The 24,619-nt window shown below is 42.5% G+C and overlaps 1 long non-coding RNA gene across 1 annotated transcript in view; it reads left to right on the top strand.

The window, feature by feature from the left end:
• LOC135221668 (uncharacterized) overlaps positions 1-24,619 on the top strand; it is a 133,515-nt gene that overhangs the window by 51,407 nt on the left and 57,489 nt on the right. The gene's annotated exons all lie outside the window — the stretch shown is intronic.

The raw sequence follows: 24,619 nt of genomic DNA, 5'->3' as shown, positions 1-24,619 counted from the left end.
GGTAGATAGGAGTGTTAGGGCAATTACGTAATGTGAGTGTAGTTAGCCCTAAAAGAGATAGGAGTGCGAGTGTTGGAAGAGTAGGGTCAGTTAGTCATGAGCGAGAAGATCAGTGTTATAGATGTGGTAAGCCAAGACACAGGAAGAATGAATGTTGGTGGGCGTTAGGAGCGTGCTTCGGGTGTGGGCAAACAGGGCATTTGGTGAGTGAGTGTAAGAAAGATAGGGATATTAAATGTTATAGGTGTGGACAGGCAGGGCACAGAAGCTGCGGTGGATGTCGCGGGGTACCCGTATGAAACATAGCGTTTGAGGCAACTGCGGGAAGAACGGGCATTATGCTAGGATGTGTAAAGAACAGCGTGCAAAGTGTGTTGAATGTGGAATGGAAGGTCACGTGGCAAGTGTGTGTAGGCGAAAGAGGATGAGTCTGGCTGGGAATTCGGGAAACTAGATGTTAAGGGGATTCAGTTGGGTGGGTCCTCTAGTGTGCGGCAGTATGTTCGGGAGAATGTGTTGAGAGAGTGGTTTGGGGTGAATAAATGTGAGCCGAGCATCAGTGAGCAAATGGGTCTGGAAGATCAGCAGTTGGTGTTGGTTGAGTATGGAAGAAAGCGGAAGAAGGTAAGGAAGGGGAATGAAAGGGAAAAACGTGAGCTGCATGATAGAGGGGTTAGTGTTAGGGTAAAAATGGTGGTTAAGGCATGTAATACAGATGACTTTGAGGGGAGGAATGATACGTATAGCGTGTGGGTTTGAATTGTCAGGGTTTAGTGAAGTTTCGCCAGGAAGGGAATCAGGTGGTAAGGATGTAGTTGGCAGTATGAATGAGTCTCTTTGGGAGTTTGGCAGGAGTGTAAATGAGGTAAGTGATTTGGTTACGAGAGATGTTTGGACAAGAGTTAGAAGGGGTAGATGAGATAGTTAATGGGATTTGGGAGGATGGTAGTGAGGGAAATGGTAAGTGGTAATGGTAGTCTGACTGGAAGTGATCTAGGAGAAGTTGATGGCGGTGTAACTGAGTGTGCGTATGTGGGCCCTCAAACAAGATCCAGGGGACCTGCATCCGTGGGTGTTGCGGAAGGCTATTTAGTGTGGGTGTTGTGAGTGTAAGGAGACGTCAAATGTAACGGGTGAGGAAATATGGTGGAGTTATGGAGTTCTATTTGATAATGTCTGTGAGAGAGAGAGAGAGAGAGAGAGAGAGAGGAGAGAGAGAGAGAGAGAGAGAGAGGGTATAATTGCTGTATGGATCGTTAACGACTGTATTGGCTGTTGGTGAGTTCTGGGTCGCCTGCTGGTCTTGTTAGTTGCTGGTGTTCAGTGTTTTGGTTAGTTTTGAGTCAGTCTTTGGTGAGGGCTGGTGGTGGGTAGTAGTGTTGGAGGAGTCTATTGAAGGCATTGATAGTCAGCTGAGTTGTGTGTTTTTTTTTTTTTTTTTTTTTTTTTATTTAGTTGTTGTTGAGTTAGTGTTGTTTGCTTAGAGTTGTTGTGCCTGTGCTGTTGTGGTCTTTTGTTGTGTTGTTGAGTTTTTGGTTGTTTGCTGTGTTGTTAGGTTGTGGTTGTGTTTCTTGGTTGTTTGCTGTGTTGTTTTGTGGTTATGTTCCTTGGTTGTTGTTGTGTTGTTGAGTTGAGGTTGTTGTGTTGTTGTTGGGTTGTAGTCCTTGGGTGTTGTTGTGTTGGGTTGTGGTTCTTGGTTGTTGTTGTTGTTGGTGTTGTTGTTGGGGTCTCAGTGACCTCGACCGGCAGACAGCACCGGATAGCCCGGAGTATCTGGAGTGGTTGGTAAGTACATGTGTTTTGTGTAGCTGTAGGTCAATTGTCCTGTATGTATTTTGTTGTGTAAAGAGGAAAGTGTGACAGGGGGTGAGTTTGGCAGCTGGATTGATTTGGTTTATGGGGGGGAGGGGGATTTGCCACTTGTTTTTTTTAAGCTTGTGCTCCTGCCACAAAGGGATTGTACATCCAAATTTGGTGACAGAGAGACAACTCACCGTTCTGATTTTGGCTTAGGATGCGGGACAGGAGAGGGGTGTGTCATTCAGTGACTCACACCTGCTTGTAATCACTAGAATTAGTGTCTTACAAGTTCTAGATGTCTGTCTTTTAAGGCAGGACGTCACAAGAGTCAGAGAGGAGGTTCTCTGTGTAGCCCTCCACGTGAGGTTTAGACCCCAGAGAAGAGAGATACATGGCAAGATGTTGCAAGTTCTCTTCAAGTTTTGGTATTCACTCCAGTTAACTCTCGCTCGCATTTGGGCAAACGAACAAGTTGGCGGAAGAGAATGCTTTGTTTGGTGGGTAGAACCTCTGCTCTCCCTCAGGAAGGATTATTTTCTGAGGCGAATATGTTTTTCCAAGTTTGTTGATTGCGTGCATTATCACCCCTTCCTCCTCTTTTTCCCTCTGCTTCTTGGGTTACACTAGATGGACGAGGGAATAAGAGGAACTCCACGGAGTCTACACCCCAGAGTTTGGATATGATAGCCTATGTTCCTGATTCGCTCTTAGGATCTCACCGGAAGTACGTTCGGTCTGTTCAGAATGGGTATCACTAAAAGTTTTAAACTCCACATCTTCAGTGTGGTAACAACCAGTTTGACATGAATGGGTCGTCTTCGGTGTCCTGTTGTTGCCATAGAAGCCTCCCTTTGGGACAGCTTCACCTTTGCTCACTTCAATAGAGAATGAAGGAGGTCTGCTTCCTGTCTTTATTCTTTTTCTCTTTCGAAGTGAAGAAGAATTAGGCTGGTGCTTAATCAACAGGAGCTTACGAATATACGTACATGTATATTCTCCTCGAGACATGCGCCTGCTATCAGTTGCGTGGTCTGAGAAGTAATAGGCACATACCTGTACGTTAGTTCTTCTGGGTTGTGACAGAGATGATACGTACCTTGTCATAATTAACCTGAAACTTAGGACAGCTTCTCAGGGCTCCCAAGAGTTTCCGGTTTTGGTTTTGAGACAACCAGTGGTCTTGTTTAGCAACACTGCATTATCACCAAACAAGAAGGTTTCATTCCCTCCTGTTTCAGTTAAATGCAGGTGCTCGAGTGTATCTGTGGTGCACTCAATAGCTTTATATGCTGAACGTATTCGAAGATGGAATGTACTACCAAGCAACTCATATGGAGTCGAGTGGGCAGAGTATTTGGTTGGCTTTTGATGCTCGCTTATGGTTCCTTCTCATGCTTCTCATATGCCATTACGAGAATCAGCAGACAGAGATTTGTCTCATTAGACTCTTTACCATCTTTCTGTTTACCCCACAGTATAACAGAAGTCTGTCTTCATTTAAGACCTCTATTATTAAGGGCTAATGGTCCATGCTTTCGTCAGTCTTTAAACATAGAAGTCTTGACATCTTGAACAATCAGGATATCAGCAACCTTATTAAATCTTTTGACTCTTCAAAAGTAGTTAAACCTGGGGAAGTACACCGGAACTTGGATGTTGCGCTATGATGGATTCCAGTCCTCAGTTCGAGCCTCTAAATGCTTTGTCCTTAAGAGATTTAACCAAGACGACACTGTTTTTAATCGCTTTAGCTACTGTGGTCAGAGTAAGCGAATTGCAGGCGATTAGTGGAGTATAGTAAGTTTTGCCCAAAATAACGCAGTGTGCTCCTACGGAAGAGAATTCCTTGGGAGGAACGAGGATCCATCGAATCCTTGGCCTCGCTCTTTTGTAATTAAGAGCCTGACAGACATAGTGGGAACAGAAGATGAGGAATGTAAGTTATGTCCTGTCAGAGCCATTAGACACTACCTGCTTAGGACAGAAACGTTAAGAGGAAACTCGAATCGACTCTGGTGCTTGGTGAGAGATCCCTCTCTTCCTCTCTCTTAAGAATGTGAATTCGTTCTTCTTGAGGAGTTTGATTTTGGAAGCTCATGCTCAAATACAAGATCAAACTCTGTATTCTGAAAATGAAGGCACATGAAATTCACACAATGGTGACTTCCTCAGCATTAAGGCATATGTTTCTGTCCTCCATACTACAAATGGCATTCTGGAGGTTGAAATTAGTTTTTGCATCACATTACTTGAAAGACAGAAACTATGTTTGAAAATTGTTATAGATTGGGACCGTTGTCGGTAGCGGGCATGGTGTTGGGAGAGGAAGCATAGGATGACCTCTTTCCCTCTACTGTCTCTTTGCCTTATATTTTAAGGTTGTCGAGTCATTGGGAAGTCTGGGGGTACTTTGTACCCGGAGTACCCTCCAGTTTTTTTAAGGTTAGGGGGTATGGTGGTGGTTGTTTTTAGTGTAGGTGATGGTTTTGTGGATTGTCTGGTCTTCGCCCAGGGCAAGGGCAATTTTATTTTTGCTAACCATCGATGAACCTCCATGGTTGCAAAATTCCACCATTAGTAGGGATGACCCTGACCCATTACTGCCACGTCTCCTACAAGTGATGAGAGGCCGACCAGAGGTAGTATTCACCTGCAGCTGCTCTCTCACAAGGTAAGGTACTGCAAACATTATATAGTAATGTGAGCAAATTATTGTTGTCTGTTCATAAGCTGTCCATGTACCCACCTTCTGACTAACGTGGATTCAGGTTTTAATTGTTTGTTAAGTCACTTATGTGAAAATTATATTTTTATACATTCAACTTCCCTGCCAGATATATACTTAGCTATAGACTCCATCGTCCCCGACAGAAATTCAAATTTCGCGGCACACGCTACAGGTAGGTCAGGTGATCTACCGCACTGCCCTGGGTGGCAGGACTAGAAACCATTCCCGTTTTCTAATCAAATTTCCTCTGTCGGCCGGAACGGCAACATTGTTGTTGGTTCCTCTTGGCTGGATTTTCTTTTTTCATTGACAATTGATCTTCTTGACCGACTTTTGGTGACGTATCTGGATTGTTGGATTGGCATACGCTTTTGTGGACTGTTTTTGTGGACTTGCTTTGGAATTTTCTTAGAATGTCTGACGCCGGAATGGTGATGAGATATTGTGTGAATGTAGGCTGTAAGGTGAGGTTGCCGAAAGCTTCGGTCGATCCTCACACCGTATGTAAAGGTTGCAGAGAGTATGAATGTTCTTTTACTAACACATATAAGGAATGCGAGAATTTGAGTGAGAAAGAGTGGAAGAATCTAACTTCTTATTTGAAGAAGTTAGAAAGAGAGAGAGAGTGAGGAAAGCTTCCTCTAGAAGTATGAGTGGTTCTAGATCTAATGAGCTAGTTCCTAGTTTGGGAACTTCTTCCCCTCTTGTAAGAATTGCCACTTCTCCTTCCTTTTCAGCCTCTTCACCTATTGCAGATCCTGCAGATTCGGCAAAGGAACTTGCGGATCTAAAAGCCGCTTTCAAAATCATGGAAAACAAAATGGCTGCTTTGCAAGGTAAGGCTAGTGATTATACAGTGGACAGTGATATGAGTGTCCCCAGTGTAGTGGAGGGGGCGTCTGGTCGGCTCCACAACGCTCCCAGGTCTAGACCGCTTCCAAGCTCCCAAGCCCAGAGGAGAAGGAATGTCAAAAACCGTAAGGAGGTTGTGGAGATTCCCCACCGATCAGGTGTCCCTTCGGCAGGTTCTGTGACACCCCAGACTGCCACAGGTTCTGTGACACCCCAGACTGCCAGGGATCGCTATTGTAAAAGCGTCCTGCGTGAGTGTTTCTCATCGTCTGAATCTTCGTCTCCTAGACACGGTTGGAGGGATTCTGATCGCTCGCGACCATTGAAGAGGAGTTGGAAAGCACCGGCTCTTGACTCTAGCCCGGAACGCTTCCCAGAGGAGTCTCCTTCGGATGTTAAGAGGGCAAAGAGAGCCCTATTGTCACCCATAGTTGGCGTGGAGCCACTAGACACCTCTACTCCTCCTTCGCCTCCTCCCGAAGAGGAGAAAGAGGAGGCTACTAAGAGAATCCTCCTCTCCATGCAAGAACAGATATCTTCGTTAGTGGGAGTGCTCTCAAGGGAACCTCCTCGAAGGAAAGATACTTCCCTTCCCATCAAGAGGTCCTCTCGACGTATGGAGGTCCCTGCCTCCAGGCGCGAAGCTCCTACCAGGAGTGAGGCTCCAAACAAGAGCGAGGAGCCAACCAAACGCAAGGCTCCAGCTAGGAGTGAAGAGTCGTTCAGGCGCGTGGCGCCAGCCGCCAGCCAGGAGTGAAGAGTCAATCAGACGGGAGTCAACTAGACGCGTGACTCCTGCCAGGAGTGAGGAGTCAACCAGGCGCGCGACTCCAACCAGGTGTGAGGAGCCAAACTGGTGTGTGGCGCCAGCCAGGAGTGAGGAGTCACCCAGGAGGCAGGAGCCAGGAGCCAGGAGTGAGGAGGCACCCAGGAGTCAGGAGTCAGGAGTCAGGAGTCAGGAGTCAGGAGTCAACCAAGAGGCAAGGTTCGACAAGACTCGTATCCGAGATAGTTTTTGGTGGCTCTTCCCCAGACAGAAGCACCTCCCCTTCGGATCGAAGGAGGTCTTGGAAAGACTCATCCTCCAAACGGGAACGTTCTCCCTCTTCCGATCGTGTATTAGAAGAGGTGTCAGAAGACGAGTCCCCTACAAATAGGGACTGTCTAACTACAAGACGTTAGCCTCCTTATTGCTTCAAGAGTATGGAGACTCTCTTAGCCCGGCCGCTCCTCCTTCGCCTCGTTCGCTCTTCTCGAGTACTACGACCGTAAAGTCCTCTGCTTTTCTTAAAATGAAACCAGCGATTTCTATGAAGAAGGCCCTCCAGTCTCTAGATTCATGGATGGGCACGAAGAAAGAGTTGGGCAAAACAGTGTTCTGCATGCCTCCTTCCAAGCTCCTTGGAAGGAGAGGCATTTGGTATGGGACAGGAGAAGCCATGGATCTTTCTCTCCCTGCATCAGCAGACGCAGACTTCTCGAATCTGGTTGATGCTTCCAGACGACACTCATTAGGGTTGGCCAGATCTACATGGAGCATTTCTGAGTTGAACCAACCTCTTCAAAAGGCTCTTCATCGTCATAGAGGTGTTCCAATTTCCTAGACTGGTCTCTCGGAGTACTTGCTAAAAAGTCTCAGGACACGGAATTTCTCCAACAACCCAGAAGTTCTTCATAGCGTCCTGGCATGTATGGACAAGCAGTCCAAGACGGCTCGGGGGAGGTTTCTTCCCTATTTGGAGCAGGTTTGCTAAAGAAGAGATCAGTGTATGGATCCCTCTTGTCTAAGACTGTTTCTCCGAGTCAGAGAACCGCATTATTGTTCGCCCCTTTGTCCGATCATCTGTTCCCTTCTCAGTTGGTGAAAGATATATCACGCTCACTAACTGAGAAGGCGACACAAGACCTCCTTGTGCAGACAACGAAGAAGAATCGCCCTATAGTGTCAACTATTAAGAAGGACTCTCGTCCTCCTCAGCAGCCCTTTCGTGGAGGTGCAACGGCTCGTCCCCCTCCAGAAAGAAGAGACTCAGATAAAAGAGGAAGGTCTTCCTTCAGGCCCTTCAAGAAGGGAAAATGACTCTCAGATCCTCTCCTGAACACCAGTAGGCGCCAGACTCCTGAACCTAACGCAGGAGCCTCCTGCCGCTGAGAGGAGCCGACTCCTGGTCGGTGTCGGTTCTAAAGAAGGGATACATCATCCCCTTCAAAGACAGTCCTCCCCTAACCTCTACTCCTCGGGAACTGTCCGCAAGATACAGAGACCCTATAATGAAAGATACACTCCTTCGAATGGTGGATCAAATGTGGGAAAAGGAGGCCATCGAACTGGTGCAGGATCCACACTCCCCGGGATTTTACAATCGCCTTTTCCTAGTGCCAAAGGCTTCGGGGGGTGGAGACCGGTACTGGACGTAAGCGCATTGAACCGATTTGTAGGAAAGAAGAAGTTCCGAATGGAAACGTCCTCCTCGGTGATGTCAGCCCTACGTCCAGGAGATTGGATGGTCTCCCTGGACTTACAAGACGCGTATTTCCACGTCCCCATTCACCACTCGTCGAAGAAATATCTTCGGTTCATGATAGGGGGCAAGATTTTTCAATTCAGGGCTCTGTGTTTCGGCCTGTCTACAGCTCCTCAGGTCTTCACCAACCTGATGGCGAATGTAGCGAAATGGCTTCATCTAGAGGGAAGCAACATCTCCCTCTACTTAGACGACTGGCTAATTAGGGCCAAGTCAGAGAGCCAGTGTTTGGAGGACCTTATGATGACACAAAATCTGATACAGTCTCTGGGATTACTTGTAAACCTCGAGAAGTCACAATGATCCCAGCCAGAACCTATTTATCTAGGGGATTCAGATGGATTCTCGGGGTTTTCGGGTGTTTCCTTCGCAAGAGAGAGAGTCACTCGAGGCTTGTCAAAGATCTCGAACTTCTTAGAGAAAGAACACAGTTCAGCGAGGGAATGGTTGAGCCTGTTAGGGACTCTGTCCTCGCTGGAGAAGTTCTTTCCTCTAGGGAGGCTTCACATTCGCCCTCTACTGTTCTTCCTGAAAAAGGTATGGAATTGGAAGACGGGGCAACTTTCAGACTCTTTTCCGATTCCCCAGGAGGTGAAGAATCACTTGAAGTGGTGGTTCATCCATCTCAAAAAGAACGAAGGCTTGTCCCTTGCCCTGCGGAACCCCAACCAAGTGTTATTTTCCGACGCTTCGGAGTCGGGAGGGTGGGGGAGCAAGCGATAGGAGCAAGGGAGGTGTCGGGCACTGGACAAAGGCAAGGAAAAAGGTGTCTTGGCATATCAATTGCAAGGAACTAGTAGCCATACACCTGGCCTTAAAGTTCTTCGAGGCGGTAGTCAGAGGCGGGGTGGTTCAGATAAACTCTGACAACACCACGGCTCTAGCTTACATCCGCAAACAAGGAGGGACTCATTCGTTCTCCCTCTACCAGCTAACAAGAGATCTGTTAATCTGGACAGAGGAAAGAGGTATAACTCTCCTCACCAGATTTGTGCGAGGGGAGCGAAACGTGAGAGCAGACAGACTAAGCAGGAGAAATTAGGTCCTTCCCACAGAGTGGACTCTCCACGCAGAAGTGTGTCAAAGTCTGTGGTCCCTGTGGGGGAGACCTCACATAGACCTATTCGCTACGTTCCTCTCCAAGAGGATAGAGATATTTTGCTCGTTAGTAGAAGATCCAAGAGCCTTTGCAATCAACGCATTTCTCCTGAGATTGGTTCGGGCCTGGATGCCTACGCTTCCCCCATTCAAGATTCTGGGGGAAGTGCTCAGGAAGTTCTTGGCTTCAAAGGGGACGAGGTTGACCCTCATAGCCCCATTTTGGCCAGCCCAAGAATGGTTCCACGGGAGGTACTGGGAGTGGATGGTGGACTTCCCCAGATCTCTGCCAAGCAGAATAGATCGACTCAGACAACCCCACTTCGAGAGGTTTCATCACAACCTCCCCGGTCTCGCTCTGACTGCCTTTCGACTATCGAAAGACTCGTCAGAGCGAGAGGGTTTTTCCCTCGGCAATGGATTGCAAGTCGGCTATTCGATAGAGCCCGCAGGATCCGCAAACTAGGCGAGGTATATCAATCGAAGTGGGAAGTCTTTAGGAGATGGTGCAGGACGAAGAAGCTGTCCTCCTCCAATACTTCTGTAACCACCATTGCTGATTTCCTCCTTTTTCTTAGAGAGGAATCGCAACTTTCTGTGTCAACCATCAAGGGATACAAGAGTATGCTGTCAGCAGTATTCCGGAATCGAGGGCTGGAGATAGCAGATAATAAGGATCTCCACGATTTGATTCGGTCTTTCGAGACTTCGAAATCGAGAACTCCGAGAACACCTAGCTGGAATCTGGACGTGGTCCTGAAATTCCTCTCCTCGGACAAAATTCGAACCTCCACATCTTGCCTCCTTTCAGGACATTACTAGGAAGTGTTTATTCCTATTGTCCCTCGCGACAGCCAAAAGGACGAGCGAATTGCACGCTCTGGACTCTAAAGTTGGCCTTAAAGGAGATGCGGCTATTTGTTCGTTCCAGACATTGTTTCTGGCAAAAAATGAGAACCCTTCAAAGCCTTGGCCCAGGAGCTTTGAAGTAAAAGGCCTATCTAACCTGGTAGGTAGAGAGATAGAAAGGTCTCTTTGCCCGGTTAGGGCTCTTAAATTTTATCTCGATAAAAAGAAGCAGGTGGGAGGTTGTCAACAGGGTCTTTGGTGTGCTGTGAAGAACCCCAAAAGACCCATGTCTAAATACGCCTTCGCCTTCTTTGTGAGAAGTGTGATTATTGAGGCGCACAAGAATTGCCCGGATGAATCCTTCAGACTTCTAAGAGTTAAAACTCATGAAGTAAGGGCGGTAGCCACGTCGCTAGCGTTTCAAAGAATATGTCACTGATGAAATATTCCAGAAGCGACATATTGGAGATGCAATTCAGTTTTTGCATCGCATTACCTGAAGGATGTAAGGGTGACCTATGAGAAATGCTTCTCTCTTGGTCCGTTTGCTTCAGCGAATACGGTACTGGGACTTGGAGCAAAGACTGATCCTTAAAAAATTTTATAGATGTACATAAACCCTCTTGTCAGATATGTTCTTGGTTTCTTACTAGCAGGGGTGCTTGACATCGCACAGGCGGCCGTTGCCTTTGTTAGTAGGGAACTAGGTGTGTATATGGCTAGTAGGGGGGTACAAATTTTTTTTTTTTTTTTTTTTTTTTTTTTTTTTTTTATTATAAAGTGTGCGTGTTTTTTATGTTTCGAGTTATTGGTTGTTTGTAAGGAGTTTGGGGATAACTCCTTGCAATCTTTAGAACTAACATGAATGTTAGGATCAGGTGATCGGGATTGGTGTTGTGCTCCTTGAACAAGGTGTATTGTCATGTTAGTGGAATAGCACCCAATGACAAAGGCCTTTAGGCTCTGCCGAGTAAGTGGATAAGACCCCATTGGCAGACCCACAAGAACTCTTAGCCATAGATCAATTTCTTCGCTGAGGCTCTTGAGGCGAAGCAGACTCCTGGGCAGTAGCCACGAAGTCTTCTGCCTAATCAGGTAGGAACCAAGGTTTTATTAATACCTACAACATATGTTGTTTACCTGTCTATTTCAGTAGTTAGCTGTCTCTTACCCACCACCAATGGGTGCCAATCAGCTAAGTATATATCTGGCAGGGAAGTTGAATGTATAAAAATGATATTGTCATGATACAATAAAGTTTTATACATACTTACCTGACAGATATATACTTAGCTATAGACTCCGTCGTCCCCGACAGAAATTCAAATTTCGCGGCACACGCTACAGGTAGGTCAGGTGATCTACCGCACTGCCCTGGGTGGCAGGACTAGGAACCATTCCCGTTTTCTAATCAGATTTCCTCTCTTCCACCTGTCTCCTGCGGGGAGGCTGGGTGGGCCATTAATCGTATATATCTGTCAGGTAAGTATGTATAAAACTTTATTGTATCATGACAATATCATTTTTATAATAAAATAAGGTTTCACTTACCAAACAATTACATATTCAGAGCCCTCCCTCGTCCCCACAGATGGACGTTGCTGCCCAATGAATTGACGATAGTTAGATCAGCAGTACCTGGTATTCCTGAAAGTGGACGGGACCTATATCTCCTACAAGGCAGCGCCAGTGCTGTCAGGCAATTTGAATTTTTGACTGCCAGGTAAGAAATCTTACAGCTTTGTAATTGTTCAGTAAGTATATGTGAAACCTTATTTTATTATAAAAATATATTTGTTAAATTATTTGCTGATGGATCAAAAACATCAAGTAGTGTTGATTGTGCTGTTGTTCATATTAATAGCTCATATGTGGGCAGACTATCTAATATTCCTCTAGTTTTACAGCTGAATTAACTGCATTAGCTAAATCTCTTGAGATTGTTTATACTCTTCAGGGTAATACTTTCACCATATATGTACTGAGATTCTTACAGTGCACTCATGGCCATTAAGCAGTATAGCCAAGACCACTCGGTGGCCTTGGTATAACCCTAAACATCCAATTATTCAATATATTCAAGAATGGTTGCCAATTATTCAATATATTCAAGAGTGGTTGTATGAGCTTGCTTCCAAATTCAAATTAGTCTATTTTTGCTGAGTCCCTGCCCATGTAGGCCATGGCATGTAGGCATTGTAGGTAACAAACTTGCTGACAATGAAGCAAGAGATGACATTATTTGAGATGAATCTTACCTACTGTTAAAATTAACTGTAGCTCCCCGTTGATTAGGTGAGTCGGCATTCAAACCAAAAAATTGAATGGCTGCCGAGATGACTGTCTAGTTTACCTGTTCTCCACCAGGTGTGTTTCGAATGTTTTAGCTCTTGTCAGAATTCTCCTTGCCACCATTACGGTTAGCTGATTGTTGGTATTCTATGAAGTTTGGTGGTTTTACACCTGTTTATGGTATTGTAATTTCATTTTCCTAGGATATCTTCCACCGGAAGCAAAACCAATTACATCAGGCTATGTAGGAATGTTTTAAGTGTAACCAGGTGTTGAAATTGGAAGTTGATCAACATTCGGTTTGCACTTGCAAGGGCACAGAGTGTGATCCTGGAACTACATACTAGATGTCCAGAATGTAGGGAATTGTTCTGAGAGATTGATGCGTGAATATGTCAGATATAGTTAAGACGGGAAACTAATAGATTGCAAAAGCAATTAGTTAGGTCAGAACTTAAACCTGTCAGGCTACCTCTACTCAGACTAGGCATTTTGGCAGCGCTAGTATTGACTTCCTTTGTAGCTCTGCCTTCTGCTCCCCATTCGGTTCAGGGAAAGTGTAACTAGAAGTTAGAACATAACATTAAACCTATTTTTAGTTCTAATACAAGTTGAACTAAGTTCATAACATGAACGTTCCGAATCCCTCCATAGTGTGCGCTCTTTTTCGCGTTCCCCGTTAGAAGTAAGGTGTTGGTGCCCTCGTCTGTACGTAGCCCAAGCCTAGGACTGCCCTGTGACAGATGGTAATGTCCGCTGCCAGGGAACCAGGTCGGTTCTAGAGACAATGGGGTTGTGTGCCCTCCAATACCTACTTCGCCCTTTTCATGGTCTGAATCTTGTTTAAAGCATTCGCCAAAGGACCGTTAAAGTGATCGCCTAAGGACCGTTAAAGCATTTGCATAAAGACCATTTCGGTAAGCATTAATCCTCACTCTGTAGGCACATTCTTCGGCTATCGGCCAATCTTTCACTACTACCTTGATTAATGTTTCTCTTTCAAGTCTAAAATATCTGTAATATCTAAAGTTCTCTCCAAGTTAGATATTATTCTAGCTTCAGAGCTTTCTAACGAAGTTTCATAAAGGAATGCTTTCAAGTATGTACGTTTGCTTTTGGACGAGGTGGGAGAGTCATTGTAACTCCTATCCCACCGCCTCACACTTCTGGCGCCTCGTTTTCTTTCTCTCAGTCGACTTGTGTGGACGTTGTTGACTCCTGTGGACGCAGTTGACTAGAGCGGACTTGGCCAAGTCCTGCGTCGCTTAAAACTGTCTTCCTCTCATTGAGTTGTGGTGGATGCGATACAGCACTCAGCTGCTATCACCTCTTATTGACAAGTGTCGCTTTCTGTCGCCAAGGGTTGTGGAGAAAAAGCAATCCTTTAAGCTCTTTTGTTTACCTCCTGTCAGCAGCTGTCTCCTCCTGTCGCCTGCTGGTGGAAGAAGAGTTTGAATGGAGTTAGAGGAACTTGTTCGGGCTGGTCGGCGTTTGTTGCAACATTATGCTTTGCTGTATCCTCATTTTGTTGAGGAAAGAGGCCACATAGATAATATGTCTTGCTTGTCTTTGCGTATTTCGACGCCCTCTAAATATTGGAGAAGAGAACCAACGCTTTCTCCTATTAGAGAGCATTTCGTAACTTTTCTTTTCCTCGGACGCACAAATCTCCCTTTGGTTTGCCTTGGCTTGTCATCTTGTGTCTTTTAAAGTCACGGAGAGCCGAAGACCGCCTCTTGCTGTACAAACGCTAATTGGTCCTTTAACCATCTTTATTAGGAGCATTTCATAACTTTTCTCTTCCTCGGACGCACAAATCTCCCTTTGGTCTGCCTTGGCTTGTCATCGTGTGTCTTTTAAAGTCGCGGAGAGCTGAAGACCGCCTCTTGCTGTACAAACGCTAATTGGTCCTTTAACCGTCTTTATTAGGAGGTTTGCTTTCTTTCTCTTTCCTGTGGGGAAATGAACTTGAGACTGACAGACATGCTGATGGAGTTTCAGTCTAGCTTGTTGAGTTGTTACCTTTTACTTAGCTACGTTGTCTCGTCTCTGCGACTACTTAGAGAGGTAGAGGCACCAACCCAGCAAGTTTGTGAAGCCAGTTTTAGGATTTGTCGCCAGCTGGAGTTTTTAGCGAGTAAGACAAATAACTCCTTTCTGATGCTGCAGGGTAATGTCCTTATGTTTATACTCACTCGGTTTAGCAGAAGTGTGAACACTTTTGCTTCCTGTCTGATTATGCAGCTCAGTTTAAGGCAATAAGGGATTATCTATTGGTAGTCTTGTTTTATACCTTTTGGGGTTAAGTGCAGACTCAGCTTCTGGGATATGGACAGTTGCAACCTCCTAACATGCATGGAGAGACTTGGGACCAGTACGTAACATGGTGGAGACGGTGAAGGGCAGTTGTGATTCTTTTTTGGTTGTCCTCCACTGGTTTAATCTTCTTCTTATAGCTTCCTTTGTCTTCAGCAGAAATCTCTCATAAGTCTTTTTTTAGGAGGAGATTGTATATAGAGGGAATGATGGCTGAAGGGTAATTCTTTAGGACAAGTTCCATAAGTAATTGGAGATATTCTTGGACATTTGGTGACTGAATAACAGGAAGTGTCTCCCCACATACATTTTGGGTTTCTAGTCTGATTTTAGTGCCTTTCCAAAGAACGGTCAGACTTCTGGTACACATGCAGAGTGTATTCCGCTCACCATTACATTCACAGTCATGCAAGTTCCTTCAAGATGTTTTTACATGAAGGTATTGCTGTTCTGTGCACTTTGTTTTGGTTAGTGTGTAGCCCTCTATAAGTTATGTCAGGGACTTTTTGCCCATTAGTGGATGGTGTCGACTTTAGGAGCAAGACACTTCTACTGAATTAGTGATTCAAGTTGGCCTGAATAAAACTTCCTATATAGTAAGGGCTTTTCCTTATTAGAAAACATGGTCTTTCTGGTGATATTTTCAGATAATCATGCTCAATTAATGTACAGTTTCAGCATAAGAATTGATTTACAAATAACGTCCATTAAATTTGTAAGTAATCCAGAACCATCTTTGGCTCCAGGACTGTAGGAGGGATGCTGTAACCTAGAATTGTCCATTTTGTTCTTAAATCTAAGTCCAGGTTTTGGTCTTTTCCCTCTGTCATGCAACACAAACCGTTTAACTAGTGTCATTACACTTTCATGCAACATAGAATGGTCAACATTACACCTGCTAAAACTTTTTAGATGTCAGGGCAGTGTAAAGACATCAGGATGCTTAGCAGGTTTATTCCTAGTCAGAAACAGTCTTTGTGGAAAGTTTGCTGCTTTGAGTGAAATGAAACTCAACATATTGGTTTCGTCATCATTCATTGTGGAAGGACAGTGATTTGGCAATTGGGGATTCAGGAAGAACAAACTGCCTACAAGGGCCTTTACATCCGTAAGTTTGGCACTTGGTGTTGGATTTAAGCAGCACTCATTTAGACTTACTAGCATGTAGATGAACAGGGACATCCGAATGATTACTACTTCTTTGATGGCCCTCAGGCTTGAGCAGTGGATGTTTCCTTAAATTTTGCCTAATTCAGACTCATAGGCCTGCCCCTCGTATCTGCTCTGAATACTATTGAGCAATTTCAAGTTCAAGAGTTGCTTAGTGTCTCCTGTAGAACCCTTGTAGACTCAGGGCAAATGATTTTCAGAATTTCCAATGCTCTTGGTAGATGTCTCATCTTCCATTGAGAGGAAATCAACTCTACTACACAATTCCATACACTTCCATTAACTTAGGCATCTCCTTAACTGCTTGGAGATGTTAGAATATCCCCTCCCAATAATAAGATTTTCTAGTTATCATAGGATCTGTCCTTAATTTAAAACTGCTGTGGCCTGGAGTCAGAAGCAGTAGTCTGTGTGTTGCTGAGGGTGCCATTCTAGAAAAATTTTCAGCACCTGGAACCTTGTAAATGTCAGTGTTTTGTTTAGAGATAATAAGACTTTTCACTGTCTACTTCCAAAGTTATTGTTCCATACGTACTTTCCTCAGTATTGCATCAAGTACTTTTAGATCTTGCTGAGGACCAGCACTGGAAGGTGTTGAGACTGAAGCCTCTTCACCTCTATATCAGTCTCTCTCTGGAGTTTAGATGCGGGTCTAGACTTTATCTGAATTTACTGTAAAACCTTTTATTAAGCACTAGCAGCAGTTGTTAAGTTAATTTATTGTCAGCACCCTTTTTTAAGCTGGTGTGAAGGGAATGCAATTTTAGCTTTCTGCCTTAGAGCTGAGGATGATGTTAAGGCTATTGTATGGTGTTTTTACGTTGCATGGAGCCAGTGGTTATTGAACAATGGGGCCACCGGCTTTACGTGACCTCCGAACCATGCTTCCGAACCATGTCGAGAGTGAACTTCGCTTTACAGTGCCCTGTAAGAATTCCAATGTAACCCCTTAGTGGGGAAGAAGAGGAAACTTTTCTATCTTGTTGGGGGATTTAAAATTTAATCAAATAGGTTAGACCTAGAACATTTTTACCATCCTTTTAGAAACCTTGAACATCTTTGTCAAGGGTAAATGCTGGAAGAGGCAAAGTTAACCTTTGGTTTTGTGTTTTTAAGAAACATAGATGTCGTCAAAGGTTAAGCCTGGAAGAGACAAAAATCAACCTTTTGTTTTGTGGTTTTAGAAAATCTAGCCATCTTTGCCAATGGTTAAACTTTAAGGCAAAGTTAACTTTTTGTTTTGTGGTTTTAGAAAACCTAGAATGTATTTGTGAAGGTTAAGCCTGGAAGAGGCAAAGTTAACCTTTTGTGTTGTGATTTTTAGAAACTTATAACGTCTTTGCAGATGGTTAAACTTGAAGGAAAAGTTAACTTTTTGTTTTATGTTTTTAGAAAACCTAGAATGTACTATTTGTGAAGGTTAAGCCTGGAAGAGGCCAAGTTAACCTTTTGTGTTGTGACTTTTAGAAACTTATAATATCTTTGTCAAGGAACACAAGGTCCTCTGTGATATTGGATAGGCTAGTACATGAGAACTAGCTCCATATCTTCTACCTTTATTGAAAGTAAACATTCAAAATGTGAGCAGCAGTTATAACTATCTTTATTGAAAGTAAACATTCAAAATGTGAGCAGCAGTTATAACTTCATTTACTGTTAAGTTAATTTGTTGCTCCAGAATATGATTGATGTGACACAGTATAAGTACATTTCGGTTTTTACCTGCTGACTACCTTAAGCATACAGAATTGTGTTTGAAAATAGTAAAGCCCTTAATCCACTACTAGTAGCGAGTTGTCTTTTCCTGACCCAAAGTAAAAACAGCAATTCTTTAGGCTCTTTTGTTTAAATCCCGGGTTTTAATATTTTGGGGAGCGTGAAGGTACAAATTTTGTACAGGAGCGTACCTTTATATCGTGAAGGTATTTATTTTAAGTGACTCATTTTATGGGGCTTTTGGACCCAGGCACAGGGATCCCTCGTACTGCTTGTGTTTCATTCTGGCTGAATCGAAGTGGTTTTCTCCGCAAGGCTGCTCTTTGCTGCATATGTATGAGAGCCTTGCTCCCTGAATGGAGTTCAATGGAATTCACCAAGGATTCCAGATCAGGTGAGAATGTTTTGGGTTTCATGCAAGAAACCTTTAGCTCGAATAGCTGACTGGATTTTTGTCTTGCTGCACTACCCACCACCCACTTCTTAATGTGGGAATCAGCTAACTTAAACAGTAGGTAAGATTCATCTCAAATAATATGAATTTTCATAATAAAATTTGTTATTTGGATACTTACCTACTGTTAAAGTAGAGCCACCCAGCCTCCCCACAACTTAGTGGACTGTCAAGGAGAATTCTGACAAGAACTAAAACATTCGAAACACGTGGTGGAGAACAGGTATACTTGACAGTCATCCGGGCAGCCATTCGATTTTTTGGTTTGAATGCCGACTCGCCTAATCGGCAAGGAGATATAGCTAACTTAATGGTAAGTAAGTATCCAAATAATAAATTTTATTATGGAAATTTATATTCTATTCCACCATACTCCTGCTACCAATGTGAAATGGACTATTCATTCATATATCAAAAATAAATGGCAAGCACGCTGGTCTTCCCTTCTGGCCAACAATAAAAAGTTCGGGAAGATCTGACAAAGAATTAAACATTGGCCCTCTGGATTCCAACAAAACCTTAGGGTAGAAATTGTACAGTGCCGTGTGAGAACTCAATTGACCAACAGATTCCTTTTAGATGGAGGAACTGCACCAGTCTGTATACAGTGTGACTTCTCCTCATAGTGTGGAGTACTTTACAGTGCGTCCTCGACTTACTGCGATTCAATCTTATGGTGCTTTTTCAGTGCCATTAGTATCGCTATAAGCACCACTGACCATCAAGTTAATGGCGCTTACAGCACTGTTATTTGATGCAACATCAAGTTATGGTGCTGTGAGTGCTGTTAAAGCCCCATTATTGGTGAAAATCTGACTTACGGCAGAAATCAACTTACAGCAAGGTGCTGGAACGGATTGCCCACTGAGAGTCGAGGAGGCACTGTATTACATATTACATTGACGTAAGTATGCTGCAGCACAGCAAAGAAATGGGTTAGTGGGCAGGAATATAGCAGAATTGCTTGGGCCTGATGTAGTTTTTAATAACATTATTACGTTCCTTAGAGACATTAAGCTCTATTATGAAATTTAATAATTGATCTCTTGGTATGTTACCAAGTGTAGTAGTATGTACATTTTTGCAGTTGTGTATATAAGCATTTTTTTTTTCACTTTTTTATACTTCAGGTTATATATGCATATCCTTAATGCAAAGTTATTATTTTTTATGGAGAATGTCAGTCTTTACCAAATATGTACTATCAATTTTTACCTTAGTTTTAAAATCATTCTTTTATTTTATGTATTCAGTTCATAAATTCATCGATACACCTATTCCTCAAACCAAATTCATTATAAAATGCATAATCCCTCAGATTCCAGTGCTTGGCTTCAGGCCTAAATTTCATATTCCATTCCATTCCCTTCCAAGATCTAGGTCTGGTAATCAATCAAGAGAAGTCTCACTTAGCCTCAACTCAATGCATTGTCTATTTAGGGATGACGATAGACTCAAGTATTTCCGTCAGACAAGAGAATTCAGTTTTGCATTCAGAAAGTTCAGCACTTCATCGATCGCCAGTTTTGCTCGGCCAATGACTGAATGAGCCTCTTCGGAATCCTTTCTTCCATCAAGATGTTCGTTCCTTTAAGGAGATTACATGCAAGACTGTTGCAGTTCTTCCTAAAAGCCAGTTGGAACAGAATGACTCTTCCAGATTTGTTTGTCTTCCCAATCACTCTGGAAATAAAACAAGACCTTCAATGGTGGTCAGAAGACAGCAGATTTCTTGTTGGAAAGTCGCTCCATCAATTGAACCCGAGCCTAACATTGTTTTCTGATGCATTGGATCTGGGTTGGGAAGCGATTTTAGGAGACTTCGAAGTCGCATGGACTTGGTCTCAAGAAGAGAAAGATCTTCACATAAACGTGAAAGAACTAAAGGCAATTCATCTGCCCGTCAACACTTCACATCAGTGACATGCAATTCAGTTGTAGCGGTTCACTCAGACACCACATCCACACTGGCTTACATTTGCAATCAGGGAGAAACCCACTCTTTTTCCCTGTGCGAGACAGCCAGAGATCTCCTCTGGGCCCAGAGCAACCAGACCCAGATTCTCACCCGATTCGTTCAGGGCAAGTTGAACATTATTGCAGATGAGTTGAGTAAGCCATTGCAGACAGGTTCTACCCACAAAATGGTTGCTGAATCCACAGGTGTGCACTGACTTGTGGAAACAGTTGGTAGACCTGCTTTCAACATCAATTTGAGTATTGCTCTCCTGCCCCGGTCCTGCCTGGACAACAGAAGTGATCTCCAAGATTGGTCATAGTTGGAGGTTGATGACTTTCCCCCATTCAGTCTAGTTAGGGAAGTCATAAACAAATTCCAATCACAATCACAACACATCATGATCCTGATAGCTCCCTTCTGGCCACAGAAGGAATGGTTCCCATACCTCATACAACTTCTGTCAGATTTTCCAAGGCTCCTTCCACAGCAACAAAATCTGCTCAGACAGCCCCATTTCAACAGGTTCCGTCAGGGATTATCCACTCTTGCTTCAGAGTGTTGACTCTTCTACCAGTCTACAAGCAAAGTGGGCAGTTTTGCAGTTGTTGCAGAAACATCTATAGTACTCCCCCACTTTTACGCGGTGTTAGGTTCCAGAACCTACCGTAGAAATGCAAAAATTCCCTCTAAAAATGCTTATAAAATTGGCTTATAACTTTCAAATACCCAGTACCATATAAACTACATTTCTTACGTATAACTGTCTATTTTAACATTTCACTGCTTAATTTGATAGTGCAATTAAAAATATACCTTTAATTATCACACAATTTCAAATAAAACACACCCCAAACCATCATCCCAGAACATCCTAAGACATCTTAGATTAGTACCCTTTTGTAACTGTTACTCTGAAGTATGTATGCCCCCCTAAAATGCATACTACAGTGATTTAACTATTTACATAAGCTGTTTTCTCTCATAGCATTGAAGTATTAATCCTTTTGGAATTATCATTAATTCATGTTTTTCTTTTTTTATAACACTGTTTATTCACTAATTACTGTTTTTTTTTCATATTGTTTGTGTGACTAAATACTACTGATTTTTATGATAAAATTATTTACATCATACTTATAATGTTGTTATTTATCAATTAAGGGGGCCATCCGGAACCCTTATATATAAGGGTATAGGGCAAAAAATGCAGTCATGAAAAAATTCATGGAGCTTCGTATGACAATGGAGAATACAGATATGAAATATTTCATCAAAAAAATAAATTCATGGAGCTTCGTATGACAATGGAGAATACAGATATCAAATATTTCATAAAAAAAAAAATTCATGGAGCTTCGTATGACAATGGAGAATACAGATACGAAATATTTCTTCAAAATTCCTCTATTGATCTGTAAAAGAGAATGCAATATTTCTTCTATTATCGTAAATTTTTATAATTATTGTCAAAGAAATTGTGAGCAATGGCATCTGTAGAGATTCCATGAGGCAGCAGGAAGCAACTTAGTCAGTTTACCACCTTTCAGTGCGAGGAGAAACCTGTTGTAGTTACATGTTTGAGTTTCACATCTGACATTCGCTTGCTTTTACGTATGTTTATCTTTGTTTCGGCAAGAATTTCATCATGCCAGTGAGGAAAAGACTAGAAAAACATCTCAGTAACATACAAACAAATCAAATTCGCTCTAATATGATTACAGAATATCATAATATATGCGATATTAACGTAGTTAGTGAAGAGAGTGTAAGGGGTGCGTAGTAAGGAACGCCCCCATCTTGCCTGACGCACACGTCATGCAGTGCCTCAGGCTACGGTCTTTGAGCACAGGTATCTTCATTTATGATAAACAACATAGTTTTGGCTTATTAATACCCAAAAAGGAATATGAAATTCATAATAATCATGATTTATTAACATTGTCTTTGTAAAAAGATGTCTTTGTAAAAAGAGAGTACACATTCAAGTTTCACCTGACATTCTCTTGATTTTACGTCTGGCATGATGAAATTCTTCCCGAAACAAAGATAACCAAAGAGTAAAATACAAGGAAAGCATCTTGCTAACATACAGAAGAAGAAAATTCGCTGTAATAAGCTGAGTTAGTGAAGGAGAGAGAGAGAGCTGCATAGGAAGGAGTGCCCCAGGCTACGATATATGAGCAAAGGGATCAACATTTATGATTAAATTATGATAAATAACATAGTTTTGGTTTATTAATACCCAAAAAAGAAATATTCATTCATATTAATCATTATTTATTAACATTGTTTTTATAAAAATACAAAAGGAAAACTTTGAATGCCCATATCTCAAAACTATACTTATTGACCACTTAGTTTTAAAGCTATAGCATTGATATTTGGTATATAACTTAGAAAGACATTATAGAACAATCAAATAGAGCCCTTTTTTCCATTTTGTTTTTTTATAAATTTTTTTACCTGATTTATAGGGTTTATTTTGTTACCATATTGAAAAATAAATATCTAGCAAAATGATGACTTTTAGAAAAACTTCATTTGATTGGAGATCTACATCAGGTCTATAGATGGTAGTAATCCCAGGTCTTAATATTAAATATCAAGGGAGGAGATAGAATTTGAAAATTGGTTATTTCAGGATAAATCGCCCTGGCGTCACAAAACCGAAGGTCAGAGGCAAAAATCATACGCGGTTTAGAGATGTCCCAAGTCACCCTATTAAGTGGTATGATTGTCAAAGTCCTGTCCTTTAAAAAATGGCATTAGCCGGCTGGCCCCCCTTTAGCTCATTCCAGGTTGGACTGAGCATAATAGGTTGTGTTTGTTTGGTTTTATGGTGTTTTTACATTGCATGGAACCAGTGGTTATTCAGCAACGGGACCAACGGCTTTACGTGACTTCGAACCATGTCAAGAGTGAACTTCTATCACCAGAAATACAAATCTCTCACACCTCAGTGTAATGCCTGAGAATTGAACTCGTGGCCAAGGAGGTGGCACTCTAACACCATACCGACCACGCCACTGAGGCACTTATAGGTGGGTCAATAGAAGCATGGGCACTTGGAACAGCTCACACTCACCTTCTCTCTCTCTCTCTCTCTCTCTCTCTCTCTGTAAGGGTAATGTAAGATGTATTTTAAATATTACTGTAAAGTTTTTGTGATAAAGGATGTACATTTTTCAGTCTGCTTTTATTGCAAAAATAAAATTAAAATAATAATTGAATATTTTAAATATTGTAAAATATGCTCTATCCTAAAATTCTTGACAGCAATATCATTTCAAGTACATCTTCCGTTACAGTTTTTGAAAGAGAGAGAGAGAGAGAGAGAGAGAGAGAGAGAGAGAGAGATAGAGAGAGGAGAAGAGAGGAAGAGAGAGAGAGAGAGAGAGAGAGAGAGAGAGGAGAGAGAGAGAGAGAGAGAGAGAGAGAGAGCTTTTATGCTCTGTCAGGGGCCCAACCTGGAATGAGCTTATAGATGTATATCTACATTATAAATAGGCTGTAAGTATTTTTTATCATAAAAATCAGTATTTAGTAACATACACAATGTGAAAAAAATACAGTAATTAGTGTTGCTCTACAAAAAAAAAATTATTGTAATATCAGAGATATGTACTGTCAATAGAGAAAATCTGCAAATTAGTCAAAGCTCCTTGTGGAAAAGTGAATATGTAATGTTTTCCAAGAAAATCAGAGTCAAAGTGGACTGCTGAAATGAGTAAAAAAAAAAGGGGGGGTGGCCACTGTATAGCCCAACTTGCCAAATTTTTGTTTGTTGTTCCTGAAGACATCTCAAGGATTTTCTACATCACCATAAAGGGCTACAGATCTCTGCTGAATTGTCTATTCATGCATAGAGGATTAGACTTAGACTCTAATCAAGACATCTCCAACTTATTTATGTCTTTTAATAGTACTACCAAGCAAGTCTCTACCCCATGTCGCCTGAAATTAGGATGTGGCATTACACTGGTTTTCAGGTCCACCATTTGAACCTTTTAATTTATGCTTCTCTCTAAACTTAACTAGGAAAACATTTTCTCATCATGTATGCCACAGCAAAATGAGTCGGTGAGCTTCAAGATCTTGATAGACAGGTTGGTTTTGCTTAGGAAGATGCAGTGTTTTCTTTTATCCTAGGGCTCTTACCAAAGAACCCCATCCAACCCTTGGCCTGAGTCCTTCACCATCAAGAGTCATGCAGGAATCCTTGGTCCCTTGGAGCAAGAGAGAGTGCTATGTCCAGTGAGAGTTTTGAGACATTATCTCGACAGAACCAATTAGATCAGAGGAGATTTTTGTGACTTATGATGTTCAGTCAAGGATACAAAGAGACCTTTGTTGAAGCATGCCATCTCTTTCTTCTTGAGATCTCATTTGAGTATTCATACCTTTGTTGATGGTGAAGATGCATGACATTCGGGTAGTAGCAGTAGCCATGTCTTTGGCTTGTCAATGTAACCTCTCTCTCACTTCAATAATCCAATCTACTTACTGGAAATGTCGATCAGTTTTTGCTAACCATTATTTGCATGATGTTGAAACCGTGTTTGAGGACTGTAGTGAATTAAGTCTTTTTATCTCCTCACCTTGTGTAAGGTCGTCAAGTTTCGGGAAGCCTGGGGTTACTTGGTACCAGTATTTCTTTTAACCAGATGGGTATTGTTTTTAACTTGTACAGGTATTAAATTTTGTTTGTTACGGCAGTGTCATGGCAAGGCAAGGGCATTAGTTTTACTTTGGCGGTCATCAAAGTACTCCTTGACTGTAAAGCTCCCACTAAAGTAGGACAACAACCGACACTATATTCATGTCCACTACAGAGGCAGTATCTTACTGCTCTAGCTCTC

Source organism: Macrobrachium nipponense, chromosome 3 (genome assembly GCF_015104395.2).
Source record: "Macrobrachium nipponense isolate FS-2020 chromosome 3, ASM1510439v2, whole genome shotgun sequence".
Taxonomy (NCBI): Eukaryota; Metazoa; Arthropoda; class Malacostraca; order Decapoda; family Palaemonidae; genus Macrobrachium; species Macrobrachium nipponense.
Note: the sequence above shows the minus strand (reverse complement) of the source record. Positions and strands in the feature narration are given on the sequence as shown.